Genomic DNA, 15,370 nt, shown 5'->3' with positions numbered 1-15,370 from the left:
AGCCTTTCTACGGCACGGACACCTTCCTGTAAATATACAGGAAGGTGTCCATGGGCAATAGAAGTGAATGGGTTCGTAATTACGGACGAATTCTCCGGTCGTTTGCATGGGGCCTTACAACATATAATTGGGTATTTAAATAGTGAGCTTTTACTCTATCTATACCGTAAGTCTACCTCCCGAGCAACGCCGGGTATAAAAGCTAGTACACCTATATACGGTGTCCTCTGTAGGGAATGCCACAGTGCCCTCTGTAGATAGTGCCACACAGCCCCCCGTAGATAGTGCCACACACACCCCCTTGTAGATAGCGCCACACGCACCCCCTTGTAGATAGCGCCACATAAACCCCCTTGTAGATAGTGCCACACAACCCCCCTGTAGATAGTGCCACACACACCTCTGTAGATGGCGCCATACACTCTCCCCCTGTAGACAGTTCTACAAACGGCCCGCCTGTTGATAGTGCCACACACCCATTGTAGATAGCGCCAAACCCCCCTCCCTGTAGATAGCGCCATTAGGGCTCCCCCTAGGAGTGGAATCCCCAGCCAGAGCGTTGCCGTCACTCTGGCTGGGGATTCCTCTCCTGGAGGTACACCTGACGTCACTGTCCACATATGGATAGTGACGTCAGGGGCTTCTCCAGGAGGGGAATACCCGGCCAGAGTGTCAGCAACGCTCTGACTGGGAATTCCACTCCAGTAGGAGTCCCTGACTTCACTGTCCACATATGGACAGTGACGTCAAGGGCTCCTTCTATGGGCGGAATTCCCAGCCAGAGCATTGGCAATGATCTAGCGGGGATTCTGGTCTTCCGGTCCAGGAGGAGCCCATGATGTCACTGTCCATATATGGACAGGGATGTCAGAGGCTCCCTCTAGGAGTGGAATCTCTGGCCAGAGCATCGGCAATGCTCTGGGGGGATTATGCTCCTAGACAGGGGCTCCCTCTAGGAGCGAAGCCCCCGGCAAGAGAGTCTGTAACACTCTGGCTGGGGATTCCGTTCCTGGAGGAGCCATGATGGCAGTGTAAGGCACCCAGCGGCCGAGTGGACCCCAAGGGTAGTGGGCACTGGCACTTGCCAAGGTTTGCTGTGTGCTGACGCCACCCCTGGGTACATGGCTGCAGCTTCTCCGAGGGATTACATTCGATCCCCTTGGTTTACAACAGCTGGAATCCCCTTGTGATCAGTTTATTGAAAGGGACTGGAATATGAAAAGTGGTGTCTACAGGTAGCATCACTTATAGGGCTCCTCACGAGTGGGAGAATAAGTCACTAGGCAGTTTTCTTTACATGCGGACATTTATTAGTAGAATCCTATTGCTAAAGATCCGGAGCAGTAAGAGAGCAATGAAGTATGTCAATCATCACAATCCTCTCTGCTGATTGGCATAGAGATAATCTGGCTGGCTCTATGGCACTTTCTCAAGAAATGAGTTGTAGAGACAGCCACTTGATCCCTCTTGGTCACCAACTGATGGGGACATGCCTGTTAATATGCAGTGTGCACTCTCTTCTTACCTTCCTAAATGGGAGTTTTGACGTTTGTTCATTCAGTACTACATCTAATAGAGCATCTTAAAAAATGCCCTAATCTGAAGAGATAATTCTAGTCACTAAATGTTTTTTGAAGTGCCGCACTTTATTGAATCATGGACCTGGATCAAGAGCTGATCTAGGATAATGACAATAGCATTTAGTAGCGATAGTGGAGATTTACAAAGCAAAATGCAACAGAATTCTGTGCCAAAAAACTAGCGCACATGCCAGTCGTCCATTTTATTATGTATTTTAGATGCTTTTTATGCCTTACTAAGCAAGTTAAAAAATGCCTAGAGAAGGGAGTGTTTAAGAGGAGTAATAAAATGTGTTAATTTATTAATGGTTTTCGCCATTCTTATGTCGCATAATATTGGTGCAAACTATGCCAGCCATGAGGTGGCATAAGGAAGAGAAAGTTGCCTAACATATCTAGCAAAATACGCCAAATTTATCATACAATTTAGGCTTCGTTCACATCTACGTTGGGGTCCCGTTCTGACGTTCCGTCGGAGGTTTCCGTCAGAACGGGACCCTGAGCAGACACAAACTGACATTGACGGAAACCAGAGGTTTCCGTTTCCATCACCATTGATTTCAATGGGGACAGATCCGGTGCCCATAGTTTCCGTTTGTGTCTGTTGTGCACTGGACCCACCATTTTGCCAGAAGCAAGAGCGTTCTGACGGAAACCTCCGACGGAACGTCAGAACGGGACCCCAACGCAGATGTGAACGAAGCCTTACATGACTGTGAAATATTTGGCACAGTTTCTGCATGTCTGGCCTAGTTTTATCCGGTCTAACTTTTAGAGTGTATTAAAAAATCTCCCCAATGTTCTGATACTTTACACCTCCAAATGCATGTTTATTTTGCGGTTTCAATACTATACATTTACTTTCACAGCATTTCCCCTGTATTAACACAATATAATCTGTTCTACTAGATGTTTGGGTAGATTTATGAAAACTAGTACAAAGGGTCTTATACAATTGATAACTTTTTGGTTGATTGCCATGGAAAGCTCCTCCACTGCCCGTCTTTGCACTAACTTATTCTCTTTGTAAAGTGTGTGCATTGTGCCCCAAGAGACTGGGAAATGGATGTATTAAGTTCACCAGCAATTTTAGTCTTTGTTTATGTAATTAGTTTAAGTTAAACTTTACTGTTTTAGGTTATTATTTAGATTTGTACAACTTTTTTCAGAATAGACTGGGAGGGATCCTACAAATTTGTTGGTAGATAATGTATATAATGTAGACTAAGTATTGATCTTTTTCCCTGTGAACAGATGGATAACTGTGGCTATGTGTCACCGTAGTTTACAGGACGCCGTTCTTTTTGAGTGTCCCACTGATCAATTCAAAATATTTCTGGAGTTAGTTACAAACCAGCCCCAGGCAAAAAGCTGTATGCATCATGAATCACATTTTAACTGCATTAAAGGGGCTTTTTTTTTGTATTTCAATTCAGTAGCCACTGGCCAGATGTGCAAATGCAAATGCAGTTTCAGTATAAATTATAAATTAACCATCCTCCTCTTCTGAATATCCTCCATAACCTCGTGCTTCTCCCTAAGGCTTGGTTCACACCTGCGTCGGTGTGTTCTACTGTTCTCCTCCGTCAGAGGAGCAGAACAAGGGAGTAATGGAGGCCGACGAAAACCAATTGACTTTAATGGTTTCCGTCGGCTTTCTGTTGGGGTGTCTGTTGTTTTACCGGAGACAATAGCAGATGTGAACAAAGCCTAAGCTACAACTTTTACATGGTAAAAAACTCTTGGCTGTGCACATTCTTGGAACACTTCTCAGCCTCTGGACATCTTTAAAGAAAAATGTGATGCTCCTCCTCCAAAATAATTTCACACCACTATTACATAACATTGTCAAGTATAATGTGTAATATAATTTTTTTTTTAACATATCCCACCCACTGGAATACCTATATCTTTCCAATCCAAGCATATTTTTCAAATGAATCCTTACGGGTGTGTAACGGCTGCTATCGGCCCGACCTAATATACTCACCTGTCCCCAGTGTCTTCTGCTCTTGGCCGGCATCGCTCCTCTCCTCCAGTCTTGATTCATGCCAGCCTCCCAAGCCGCCGACGCTCGCCTCCTGGCTTGGCTGCAGCTTTACTGGGTATAAAAGTGCCTGAGCAATTAGGTTCTACACTAGCCTGCTGGTTGTTCTTGCCTCGTGTTATATTTAGGTTTCCTGTTACTGACCTCTTGCCTGAACTTTGATCATTCCTGCCTGCCGCCTGCCCTGACCACTTGCCTGTCAACCGTGGTGACCATCTGCCGCCTGCCCTGACCTTTGGTTGGGCTAATCGAGAGTGTCCATCTGCCTCCTGCCCTGACCTATGCTAAACCTGACCCTGCATACTGTCTGCTGTTTCTATACCACGCTTGTGCACGTTGGCCATTGCTAGAGGGAGACTACTCTGGGGATAGCAACCTAGGAGTACTAGCAGTCAAGTCCACATCTCCGTACAGAGGTTAAAGGGTTAAAACCTAGTTATACCTTAGACTCTGTTCCTTAGTTTAGCCTTACGTCAAATTCCGTAGTTACACAGTGGGTCCACACCATCCTCTGTTGGCCCAGTAACAGCCACTGCTTCCATTATCCTCTGTTACCCTGTAACAGTCACTACTTTTATAGGCTCTGTGACAAGGTGAAGAATAGTTTTTCTGCTTTATGCAACTTTCAATTCTCCATTGCTAACGTCCACTAAACTACCCTATACAGGAAGATTGAGAGAGGGATCAATAGCTGCAAGACTATTACAAAGGGCAGCCACCAGGTTTTCCTAGCAATGATCTCAGTTAGGATTATGTATAGGTTGTGCTTAATCCCTATATAGCTAGATTAATCCCCATATACCTAGATACATTTTATTAAATGTATCTCATGTGCGGTTTCATGGGTGCCAATATCTAGGTGACACTGCATATCTGGCAGTCATGCCTAATAGTAGCTACTCTCTGATGCGGCACCATCAATATGAAAACGAACAGATTTGGACTTCACACTCCTCCCCTCTGTAATGCTTCTAGGAGACTAATTATCTGGAATCTATTATAAAACCCACACACTCATTCAATACATCATTTTGTCAGCCAAAATCCATATTGGAAGTGAATGACGTTCTACCTGTCTTTTGCAGCTGTCAAGAACAAGATCAACCTCATTATGCTCTATATTAAGACAGAGGCTACTAGATCAGATTATCTTTTTCTACCTCCACCACCATGCAGGACATGATTTATATTTCATACTAGATTATGTATCTACCAAGGCCCACACATTCTTTTACCTCTTTTACCCCTCTTATAAGCAATTTTACTCAACCTAATTACACCTAAATTTGTAATGTTATCTGTTCTTTTATTATTATTATTATTATTATTATTATTATTAGGTTACAACTATAGTTTTGATATTTAACACAATATGGATGCAATTACATCTTTATCAATTTTCCCTTTTCTTGTGCACCCCCTTGTGCAAAGAACTTTTTGTCTCCTTATTGTGCTTGCGATGTTCGGGATCTATACTGTAATACAATCTATTGACTCAACTTACTCAGAAACAATAGATAGTTGGACAACGGTTTGCAATATCCCTGCACTACATCCAACTACATGCAGCCATTATATAAAGAAACAGAAATCTATTTTAACACTGTATAGCAGGAAAGTAGTAAGATCTCATGCACACGACCGTGTTCAGTCCGTGATATACGGACCGCATGTCGGCCACATTTCCCGGACCAAACAAAGTACAGTGAGCCGGGCTCCTAGCATCATAGTTATGTATGATGCTAGGTGTCTCCGCCTCCCTGTGGGATTACTGTGCCGTACTAAAACATGTTTTCAGTACGAGACAGTAGTCCCTCGGGGAGGCAGTGACTCACAGCGTCATACACTACCGTTCAAAAGTTTGGGGTCACCCAGACAATTTTGTGTTTTCCATGAAAACTCACACTTATATTTATCAAATGAGTTGCAAAATGACTAGAAAATATAGTCAAGACATTGACAAGGTTAGAAATAATGATTTTTATTTGAAATAATAATTTTCTCCTTCAAACTTTGCTTTCGTCAAAGAATGCTCCATTTGCAGCAATTACAGCATTGCAGACCTTTGGCATTCTAGCTGTTAATTTGCTGAGGTAATCAGGAGAAATTTCACCCCATGCTTCCAGAAGCCCCTCCCACAAGTTGGATTGGCTTGATGGGCACTTCTTGCGTACCATACGGTCAAGCTGCTCCCACAACAGCTCTATGGGGTTGAGATATGGTGACTGCGCTGACCACTCCATTACAGATAGAATACCAGCTGCCTGCTTCTTCCCTAAATAGTTCTTGCATAATTTGGAGGTGTGATTTGAGTCATTGTCCTGTTGTAGGATGAAATTGGCTCCAATCATGGCATGGCGTTGCAAAATGGAATGATAGCCTTCCTTATTCAAAATCCCTTTTACCTTGTACAAATCTCCCACTTTACCAGCACCAAAGCAACCCCAGACCATCACATTACCTCCACCATGCTTGACAGATGGCGTCAGGCACTCTTCCAGCATCTTTTCAGTTGTTCTGTGTCTCACAAATGTTCTTCTGTGTGATCCAAACACCTCAAACTTCGATTCGTCTGTCCATAACACTTTTCCAATCTTCCCCTGTCCAATGTCTGTGTGCTTTTGCCCATATTAATCTTTTCCTTTTATTAGCCAGTCTCAGATATGGCTTTTTCTTTGCCACTCTGCCCTGAAGGCCAGCATTCCGGAGTCGCCTCTTCACTGTAGACGTTGACACTGGCGTTTTTGCAGGTACTATTTAATGAAGCTGCCAGTTGAGGACCTGTGAGGCGTCTATTTCTCAAACTAGAGACTCTAATGTACTTGTCTTGTTGCTCAGTTGTGCAGCGGGGCCTCCCACTTCTCTTTCTACTCTGGTTATAGCCTGTTTGTGCTGTCCTCTGAAGGGAGTAGTACACACCGTTGTAGGAAATCTTCAGTTTCTTGGCAATTTCTCGCATGGAATAGCCTTCATTTCTAAGAACAAGAATAGACTGTCAAGTTTCACATGAAAGCTCTCTTTTTCTAGCCATTTTGAGAGTTTAATCAAACCCACAAATGTAATGCTCCAGATTCTCAACTAGCTCAAAGGAAGATCAGTTTTATAGCTCCTCTAAACAGCAAAACTGTTTACAGCGGTGCTAACATAATTGCACAAGTGTTTTCAAGTGTTTTCTAATCATCCATTAACCTTCTAACACAGTTAGCAAACACAATGTACCATTAGAACACTGGAGTGATGGTTGCTGGAAATGGGCCTCTATACACCTATGTAGATATTGCATTAAAAACCAGACGTTTGCAGCTAGAATAGTCATTTAGCACATTAACAATGTATAGAGTGTATTTCTGATTAATTTAATGTTATCTTTATTGAAAAAAACTGTGCTTTTCTTTCAAAAATAAGGAAATTTCTAAGTGACCCTAAACTTTTGAACGGTAGTATACATAACTATGATGCTAGGAGCCCGGCTCCCTTAACTGTGTTTGGTTTGTGAAATGCGGCCAACATGCGGACCGTATATATCACGGACTGAAGGTTGTCGTGTGCATGAGGCCTAAGGCTTTTCACTTCAGAGGTAATGTAAAATGCTCTTCCAAAAATATAGTCCACATAGTTCTGGATCCGTTCAGTTACATTTATTATTTCTGATAACAGACTTTGTTTTGGATGCCAGTTAAGCTTATTGTTATAAATGGCTGACATAATGAATGATATGATGAAACTGTATCATAAGCAATTGCTTTTGGTTCTGATCTTAAAATGAAATTATATGTTTGCAGAGTCTCTTGTGAGTATCAAAAAATCCAGTTAGAAATAGTCTTGAGCTTCTTGTTTCAGTTGTCATAACACTCAGACACTACATTTTAATTAGGCTGTATAATAATATAGCTGGTGGATTGTCAGATGATGCAGTTAGACGGCCGAGTTTCATAAGCAATTTCCTGGCAAAATATTCTAGGCAAAAATATTGTGTTCTATATTATTATTATTTTTATAAAACAATTTTTATTTTTATTGAATTTTTCAACATTAATAAACAGAAACAGATGCATGACATTGCATTGGACATTACATGTGAGTTATTCACTGTATTCAACTGATCGTCAACACAATATTGTACAGAACTGGCAGACGAATTTGACATAGATCATGCATAGCTAACATTGTTATCAACCTTTAACCCCTTGAAACTCCCCCCCCCCCCCGACATCCTATATATGCAAGTTTCTAATATTGAATGTAGAATGATCATATAACCGAACCGGGTCTGAACAGGAAGTTGGGTCCCAATCACTCCCTAGCGCCTAACTGAGTCACCTTTTCAGCACTCCTAATGTTCCTGCCACATCTCTCGTCAGGTACCATGAGGTATAATAGAACTGTGTCATCAGTTCCTTTATTTCGTCAGTCTGGAAATGTTTACATATAAAAACTTTCCATTTTTTGAAAAATTTTGATGAACCAGATTCCGCTGTTCGTTCAATATCCAGCCGATCCATATATATATATTTTTTCAGCTGAGAAATAACCTCTAGGCCTGACGGTAGCTGTGGTTTAAGCCAGAGGGCCAGCAAGGACCTCTTGGCCACCAGAAGAAAGGCATGAAGTGCGTCTGGAATATGCTGAGTATCAGGGAAGGCATGAAATAAAAGAGGTAATGGCTCCACCGCGACCGCCTCCCCCCATGTATCCCTAATAATCCCAGAAATCTCGTTCCAGTATGGGGCAAGTCCACAAACCATGAAATAAATTTGTTTTGGGTGCATGGCATCTTGGACACGCTACTTGTCTATCCGAACAGTTAGGGTGTGGGGGGATATCAAAACCGTATATGGCCCTGTGGATGAACTTGAAGTGTGTCTCCCTCCATCTTTCACAGACAACTGCTTTACGCACCTTTGCCCACCCTCCCAAAATCTGCTGGGTAAGATCTTGCTGGAAAAGCTCTCTACTCCACATTTTGAACATTGTGGCAGTGGTAGCTTTAGCGAGTGATTCTCTCAGTGTACTATACAAAAAAGATAAAGAGGATTTAGATGGGGGGGGGACACTATCAAGTCATCCAAGAAGTTCTTAGGGCATTCTGGGGCTATATTATACAGTTTTGACCTTAAAAAGGACATTATTTGGCAATAGGCTAGGTGATGTCGTGTGGAAAGGTTGTTTACAGCTTGCATCTCTTGAAAGGTCATATATCGATTTTCAGTAGAGTGCAAGAGATGATTAAGCTTGAAGATCCCCAACGATTTCATTTCCCGGAAGTGCGGGTTCTCCCTCCCCTGTGGAAACTTCGGGTGTCCCCATAAATGCATATGCTTAGAAATGTGTTGAGGGAGGCCAAAAAGTGCTCTGATAGATTTCAAAGCCATAATGGTATCCCTAAATAATATACGATGCTTGATTTCTGGTGGTATGTTCCCAATAGAGACATGTATTAGTGAAGACAAGTGCAGTGGAGCCACCACCCCCTCCTCAAGTGCGTAATTAGAATAAAAGTTTGATCCTTGTAGCCAGTCAAGGCCATGACGAGCCAAACATGCCAAGTTATAGCTACGAAGATCCGGGATATTGACCCCCCCCCTTCTCTACGTGTCATAAGTTTCTTTAAGGCTATTCTCGGGCGTTTCTTATTCCATATATAGACGGAGAACATGGAATTTAATGTCTTGATATCAGTGTGTTTTAATAGAAGAGGAATTGTCTGCAGCGGATAGAGCAATCTCGGGAAGCTTACCATTTTCAAAAGATGGCATCTCCCGCTGAAGGAGAGAGGCAGATGCTGCCAGCGTTGAAGGTCTTGTTTAATTTTATTTATAACTGCTGGGTAATTGAGGCTATATATTGTGTCCGGTGTGCGACCTATGTTTATACCTAGGTATTTAATGGAGGACCTAGCTATAGTGCCCTCTATACTCAAAGAAGGTATAAAGTGTGCTGCGCCGTTACTGGTCAAGTGTAGTAATTCACATTTTGCGACATTAACTTTAAAGCCGGAGTGGCTCTCAAATTTTTTAATAAGCTCAAAGACGTGGGGAAGATCGTGATGCGGGTCTGATAGGAATATCAAGACATCATCTGCAAAGTATGTTGCCTTAATTGTTTCTGTGCCCACCCTGATGCCCCTTACACTTTCGTCAGCCTCCAATGTGCGAATAAAGGGTTCCAATGCGAGATTAAAAAGGAGGGGGGAGAGAGGGCAGCCTTGACGTGTCCCTCTATACAATGGGATGGTGGAAGAGAGAAATCCTGGAGTGTATACTTTTGCGGAAGGAGCCGAATATAAGGCTCCAATAAAGGATCGGAAGGGTCCTGAAATACCCATAGAGTCCATCGTACCTCCCAACCAATCCCAATCAACCATATCGAACGCTTTTTCGGCGTCTATAGTAAGGATAGCTGGGTTTGGGTGAGCAGACGGATTAACTTTAACATCATCGAGTACAGTTAGTATTTTCCAGATATTGGATACCGCGGAGCGGCCTTTTACAAAGCCGACTTGGCTTGGTGAAATTATTCTAGGTAATATAGTGGCTAATCTATCCGCCATAAGTTTAGAGATTAGTTTTAAGTCCGAGTTGATTAAAGAAATCGGACGATATGAGGAAGCTAATTCTGGGTCCTTTCCTGGCTTTGGAAGGACCTTTATGTATGCGACATTGGAGGTTGCCGGAATGGTTTGTCCTGACAAATATCCATTATATAATTGAAGTAAACACGGAGTGATTTGATCCCTCAGGACCTTAAAGTATTCACTGGCGTACTCTACTTCTGTAATTGGGGAATTCAGGAATGTCCGTTCCTCCTCTGTAAGTTTGGGAAGATGTAGGGAGTCTAAGACCGTAGGGAGCGAGGTAGGAGTATATGCTCGCTTTGTATACAGATCCTCATAAAATTGCTTTAAGATGGAATTAACTTGTTTAGGGTGTGACTGCAAAGTTCCCATTTTATCCTTCAATGTGGTAATATGGAATTGTGATCCCAAAGGTTTGGACAGACGTGCCAGCAATCTCCCCGCTTTGTTTCCGTATCGAAACAGCTTCGCTTCAAAAGCGGTCCGTTTCATCTTTTCCCCTTTATCCAACCACAATTCATATTCCCCCTTTGCTTTCTGCCATTCTTCCTTGTTTGAGGGAGTTGGTATTGCTTGGAAACGTGTGTAGGTCTGCCTCAAAGCCAGGCCATATTCCTCAATTTTCAATTTGGTCTGGTTTTTAAGTTTTGAGACATACGCAATTAGTTGCCCTCTCATGACTGCTTTGGAGGTGTCCCAGAATAGCTGGGGATCCTGTGAGTGAGCTCCATTGGTAACCTCAAAATCCAACCACCAACCTTTAAGTAAAGATTGGAACGATTCATCAGATGCCAAGTTACTGGGGAAGCGCCATAGGATGTCCGAGCCCCTTGGAAAGCAGTCATGTATTTCTAGCAATACCGGAGAATAATCTGATATAACCATGGGTTCAATAACACTCTGGTGCACCCGCTGAAGGAGCGGCATCGACACCAAAGTGTAATCGATGCGTGACCATGATTGTTGGGCATGTGAATAATGTGAGTATTCTCTGCCATCAGGATGATGCAGACGCCAGGGATCATGTAAACCCGTGTCTGAAAGGAAAGTGTGCAAGATAGTTTCTCTAGCTAGATCCTTGTGAAGAAACGGTTTATGGGGATTACTCCTATCCTCTGCAGGTTGTAAGACTACATTCAAGTCTCCCCCCAGAAGTTTGGAGGGTGTCGTATCAACTGCAATAACTCCGTTTAGCGTCTTGAAAAAGTGAGTACTACGTACATTAGGCCCATATACATTATATATGCTAATGGTATCTGCTGAACCCGTGAGGTGTATATTCACCCATCTCCCTGCTGAATCAGATGTAGAGCCCGTGACAGAATAGGGGAGGTTTTTACCAATGAGTATCAGAACTCCCGCCTTAGAATGCTGGGCGGGGGATCCGTACACCTGGCCCACCCACAGTTTTTGCATACGGTGGTAGTCTAACTCCGTGAGATGAGTTTCTTGTAGGAGCGCAATGTCGGTCTTTAGCCTTTTGAGATGGCGTAGTACCATCATGCGCTTATGTGGTGACCTGAGTCCCTTAACGTTCCATGATACGATTCTCATAAACGGGTGATATATTTAGTTTATCAATGTGGATGTCTAACTGCCCCCCTCCCCTTCCCAACCCCGCATTCAAACCCAAATGTATAACCAACAACAGGTAACTAACACACCATGGTCCATGCAGTACCATTGCAACATCCACGTATATGTGACATGCGACTTCACTTTTTTCCCACATGTAAAAGCACATCTTATCTTAACTTCACCGTAACGATACCGCTCCCAGCCACGGTGCTGGTCTGGTCATATCATTATAAGATCGAGCACGAAAGATATAAACAAAGAGTGGTCTATCTTGCATATGTCATCTAGTTGTGCAAAACGATCAAGAAACAATGCATATATATCACGTACAAACATCTATAAGCACTGAGCAATATATTCCCATATGTGTAAAAGGATATCTCATAGGAGTCCCGAGTGCTTCTGCGTTCCTGAGCCTCAGGATATGGGAGTTCATCAAGTGTGACTTTGCTGAAGATTCCTGTTCCTCTGCGGTTTAGGAGCTGAAAAAGAAAAGCCATCTGATGTAGAGCTGTCCTCCCTGGATAATTCTCGTGCTTCACCCATTGGTTTATGCGTAGAAGAGGATCGGCCAGGCGGTAAGGATTTCAAAATGGCATCCGCCGCTTCCGGTGTAGAAAAGGTGACATAGGATCCATCCGTATTCGCGACCTTGAGAACTGCCGGGTACAATAATGCAAACTTGACATGGCGCTTGGATAGTGCCGAGCAGACTTGTGAAAATGCTCTACGCTTTTTCGTGACTTCCGCTGAGAAGTCGCCAAAAATCTAAATGCGGTGTCCTTTATAATCCAGGCCATCGCGTCTACTTTTAAAGGCCTTCAGCACTGCCATTCTGTCTGAATAGTCTAAGTACTTGACTATGACTTGGCGCGGGCGAGGTCTCGTCTCCTGTGAGCCCTTGTCTGTGGATCGTAAGTCAGGTCCAACTCTATGAGCTCGCTCTACTTTACAGGCCTGGCGGATTCCCAAAGCCTCCGGTAAGTCAGACTCGCACAATCGCCTGAGATCTTTCGCCAACACCGACTCCGGTAAACCCACGATGCGCAGATTGTTCCTACGTGACCTATTCTCTAGGTCTTCCACTCTATCCCGGAGCTTTTGGTTGTCCAATCTGGTATCTTGGACTAGTTGGCGGAGGTCCATGAATGCTGTGTCCACGTGGTGCATGGCTGTCTCCAGCGTATCTATGCGCTCCCCCTGCTTCGTCACCGTGTCATGTAATTGTGATAGGGAGGTATTAACTGTTTTAGACAGGGATTCTTGTAAATCCGGGGAGATTAATTGCGCTACTTGAATCGCCAATTGCTTATAGTCAATATTCAGGGTAGATAATGTAGACTCACCAGACGTTGAGGGCAGTGGAGCTTGAGTAACTTCCGACTCATCTTGTGTGGTTTGCATAGAGGACTCGTCCGCCATGATGGCTGTCTGGTCGGCCGCGCGGCCGGACTTGCTCTGCGCTCTGGATTTGCCCATAATATGGACGAATCTGTCCATATACCGACAGGTTTGTCTTTCGTGCTGCAGGGGATCAGACTCTGTTGTCCCAGCGATAATTAGTAAGATCTGACCGAGTGATATTGGTATCAAGGGCAGGAGCACTTACACTCGCGCGTCCTCACATGCAGGCGCCGGAACCGGAAGTCTCTCTATATTATTTTAACTAAAGTCCCACATGGTCATCAAAGTTTAATAACATGCGTTTCTTTTATCAGGGTACATTTTCCTTTCTCCTTTTATCTTGCTAAGAGGAATATTTCAGGTGTGTTCTGAAATACACCTAAAATATATATATATATATACTGTTGCATGGTGCAAACATATTGGGCAGTATTTAAAAAAAACGAACACAAATAATTTGGGTCTATTCCAGCGTCGGACTGGCCTACCGGAGGACCAGGGGATCCTCTGGTGGGCCCAGCCTCCAACGATCTCCTCACTGAGCCACTAACATTTCGTGCTGTACAGCTGCTCGGCACTGTGTACAAGCAGCTGATTATGCAGACAAGTTCCAATGAGAGCTCTGTCTGCACTGAGTAAAGCGCTCATTGGTAAGAATGCAGCTCCTGATACACATGAATAGAGATGAGCGAACTTATGAAAAGTTCGGTTCGGCAAGTTCGCCGAATTTCGTGCAAAAGTTCGATTCGGACCGAACTAGTTCTGACCGAACCTGTAATACAAGAAAGCCCCTAAAAATCGTGTATAACACTGTTTTAAAGCCCTAGAAGCCCTGTATAACACTCTTAGGTCACCCATGAGTGTATCCAAGTACTTTTGAGCTGTCTTTAATGCAAAGTTGGTGTCAAAGTTACGCCAACATGTATGGCTCTAGGAAAACGGATGGGACACGGAGATAACTAACAGAAACCACTGCACTTGTGCATGTTGTATGCTTAATGCATTGTTAAAAAAGGTACAAAAATTAACCATTTTAGGCGGCTGATGCCTGCCAGGGTTCATACATATAAGGTGGTAAAAGAAGAAGCAATGGCTTTTGACAAGCCCTCCAAAAATTGACCCATTTTCTTGGCAGATGCGGCTTGCTCTCTGAGGAGTGAGGAGGTGCTTTGGTTTTGGGTGTGGTGCTTTTTGTATATACCTTCCCAGGGACTCTGCTTTATTACCTGCCCAGGTTTGTTACACCTGTCTGGGCTTGCAGAGTGCCCTGAGGGGGGCTCCATCCGGAGATGGAGTCCCGGTCCTCCACCCTCCGGAGTAGGCCGGTGGGGGGTGGAGGGACATCCCAGCCGGCTGGGAAAGTGGAGCCAGCCCTGGGGGAGAGAAGGTCATCTCGGGGCTGCAGCAATGTGGCCTCGTCGCCCCCCAGGGCTGGGGCATCGCAGCATGCTGCAAAGAGAGCAGAGGCGATGGAGCACTCTCCAGGAGAGGGACCAGCAAGATCGGGCCCGGAAGACCATGGCTGCAGGGACCCCGCGGAGTGGGGGTCACTGAGGCCGGGAGAGGAGGCTACCACTTTTGGCTCCCGCCTGGTGGCCCACCTCGAGGAGTATAAAGACCTGGGTAGGTCCCTGCAGCGCCTCCGTGGAGAGCTAGCGGTAGCCCGGCAGAGGGTAGCGAAATCCTCTAGCGGCAGGAGAGCCAAGTTTTCGGCGCAGGTCCGCTCCCTGCTCCGGGAGGTGAAGGAAGTGGAGGAGAGGAGAGCGACCATCCTAAAAGGAGGAGGCGTTTTCGCTGAAAAGTTAAAAAATGAGGACCGTTTTACGGAAATGGCGGTTAGAGGAAGCGGTCAAGGAACCTCGGCAGCAAGCATGGAAGCTGCCATGGAGGAAACCCCTGTCGAGCCGGTGCCTGTCCCAGCACGGGAGGAGTCGGACGCAGAGGCGCCGCGCGAGTCGGGGGATTTAACGGCAAGGACTATTTCACCGAATATGGTACGTTTACCGGGGAGCAGCTCCGGGTCAGAGGAGGAGCACCCCCCCCGGTCTACTGACACAGATCTGCGACCAGGAATCCCCTGTGTCGCTGGAGGGGTTCAGTTTCGGCTCGGAGCTGCCCCCAGAGGAAGAGGAAAAAAGTGCAGCAGCAGAGAAACGGAGGAAGAAAAAGATGCGGCAGAAGCTGAGA

Source organism: Rhinoderma darwinii, chromosome 3 (assembly GCF_050947455.1).
Source record: "Rhinoderma darwinii isolate aRhiDar2 chromosome 3, aRhiDar2.hap1, whole genome shotgun sequence".
NCBI classification, from domain to species: domain Eukaryota; kingdom Metazoa; phylum Chordata; class Amphibia; order Anura; family Rhinodermatidae; genus Rhinoderma; species Rhinoderma darwinii.
Note: the sequence above shows the minus strand (reverse complement) of the source record.